Consider the following 2,137-nt stretch of genomic DNA (forward strand, 5'->3'; position numbering starts at 1 on the left):
TGTGCCCCGCTTCCCGCTGCAGCCCCTCGCCCTCGGCGGCGAAGGGGGCCTGGGTTCGCGGGTGCGGGGAGGGACGCGGGTGTGGGCCGAAGAGAGCTTCGGGGTGCTCGGGCAAGGAAGAGGGGTCCGGTCCGCCCCGGCGGCGCTGGCGGGGGGGGGGTTAAGGAATGGGGGAGAAGGCGGTGCCGGGTGCCGGTGTAGGCCGGGGCCGGTGGCGGCGCCCGGCGGGGCGTGGGGGCCTCCTCCGTCACGGGCCGGCAGCGCCAGGGGTTTCCGTGCCCCGCGGGGTTGGCCGCGGACGGGATCGGCGTCGAGGCGGGGTGGCCTGCGGCCTCGTGTCCCGCCCCCCCCCCCCCGCCTCGCCTGTCCCCCACCCCCTGTCCAGGTACCTAGCGCGTCCCGGCGCGGAGGTTTAAAGACCCTTTGGGGGTCGCCCGTCCGCCTCGGGTCGGGGCGGTCGGGCCCGTGGGGAGGAGGGGTTCCCTTCTCCCCCAGACTCCGCCGCCCACCCCACCCCACCCCCCCGGGGCCGGGGTTGCCATGCCGCGCCACGGTCTTCGCGCGGCCGTCGGGAGGGGGCTGCCCGGCGGCCCCGCCCGGCCGTGCGTGTGCGTGTGCCCCGCGTCCCTCGGTGTGTGTGTGTGGGGGGGGCAGGTGGGAACCCCCTGGGCGCCTGTGGGGTTGTCCGAGCTCCGCTCCTCGCGTGGTGGGCGGTGGCCGGATGCCCCGTGGTCCAACCTTTCCGACCTTCTCGGAGTCTGGTCTCGCTTGTGTCTCGACTGGCCGGCCGGAGGCACCCCTTCGGGGGAATGTGCTGTGCCAGGGGGGGCCGCCCCTCCGGGGGTCGGCCCCCTGAACGATCAAAACTCGTACGACTCTTAGCGGTGGATCACTCGGCTCGTGCGTCGATGAAGAACGCAGCTAGCTGCGAGAATTAATGTGAATTGCAGGACACATTGATCATCGACACTTCGAACGCACTTGCGGCCCCGGGTTCCTCCCGGGGCTACGCCTGTCTGAGCGTCGCTTCACGATCAATCGCTTCCCCCAGGGGTCTGTCGCCCCGGGGGGGTGGCGCGGCTGGGGGTTTGCCTCGCAGGGCCTGGGTCTGCCGGTGCCCTCCGTCCCCCTAAGTGCAGACACGGTGGCCTCCGCCCCGTGCGCCCCTGGTCCCCACCGCCCGCGCACCCCGCCCCTCCACCCGCCCACGCCTCGCCTCGCCTCGCCCCGCCGGGTCCGCCCGGCGGTGCAGCGCGTGTGGGACGTGGGAGGGGGTGGAGGCGTGCGAGCGTGTGTGGGGGTGGGGGGGCCGGTGCCGGCGCCGGGGCAGGGGGGGGCGGCCCCGCCCGCGAGAAAGGGAGAGAGGAGAGAGCTCGCGCTGAGGGCCGCGGCCGCCGCCGCGGTTCCTCTGGGGGGAGATCCCTCGCGCCGCACGCGGTCTTGGGGTCGCCCGGGTTGTGCGTTGGGGGGCGTCGCGGTCCCGTGCCGCTCGCCGGTGGCGGTCCGTCGTGGGGGAGAGCCCGGACCCGGAACGCCGTCGGTCTCGCCGCCGTGCCCCCGGCGGCGAGCCCCGGTCGTCCCGGCCGGGGGCCCCCCCTCCGTGGGCCGCCGCCGCCGCCTGGCGTCCGGGGTCCGCGCCCGCCCCTCCCTCCCCGCCGGCGACCCCGGCCTTCGCCCTGTCCGGGCGGCTCGCGCCGAGGCCCGAGTCGCGCGCGCGCGCGGGGCCGCGCCCCGGGGCCGCGTGCCCCGGCGGCGGCCCGCGGGACGCTGCGGCGCCGCCCGCCGCTGCGCGCCTTCCCCCGGGTTGCGGCCGCGCCGCGCCGGGTGCCCCGAGCCCGCGGTGGGTCGGGGTTGGGGGGGTGTCGACGGGGTGTGTCGTGTCGTGTCGTCGTCCAGGGAGGACGGGCGCGCCGCGCCGTCCGTCGCCCGGCCCCGCGGCCGTGCGGCGGTTGCGCGCGGGGGCTTCGGTGAAGGGAGGAGGAGAGGAGAGGAGCCCGGGCGGCGGTGCCCGTGGGCGGTGGCGGTGGGGGGGTGCGTGTGGGGATGCGAGGGCCGGCGGTCGGGGGCGACCGCTGCGCCCCGCCGCCCCCCCGCCCGCCCGCCCGCCCGCCGCCCCGGCTTCGTGCCCGCGTGCTCC

At 78.1% G+C, this 2,137-nt stretch overlaps 1 non-coding gene across 1 annotated transcript; it reads left to right on the forward strand.

Annotated features, from left to right (window-relative positions):
* Positions 1 to 873: 873 nt before the first annotated feature.
* On the forward strand, positions 874 to 1,026 carry LOC123936387. Its single transcript, XR_006817258.1, has one exon. It is a non-coding gene; the product is annotated as a 5.8S ribosomal RNA (ribosomal RNA).
* The last annotated feature ends 1,111 nt before the right edge of the window (positions 1,027 to 2,137 follow it).

The sequence above is a fragment of the Meles meles genome, unplaced genomic scaffold (genome assembly GCF_922984935.1).
Source record: "Meles meles unplaced genomic scaffold, mMelMel3.1 paternal haplotype, whole genome shotgun sequence".
Lineage (NCBI taxonomy): Eukaryota > Metazoa > Chordata > Mammalia > Carnivora > Mustelidae > Meles > Meles meles.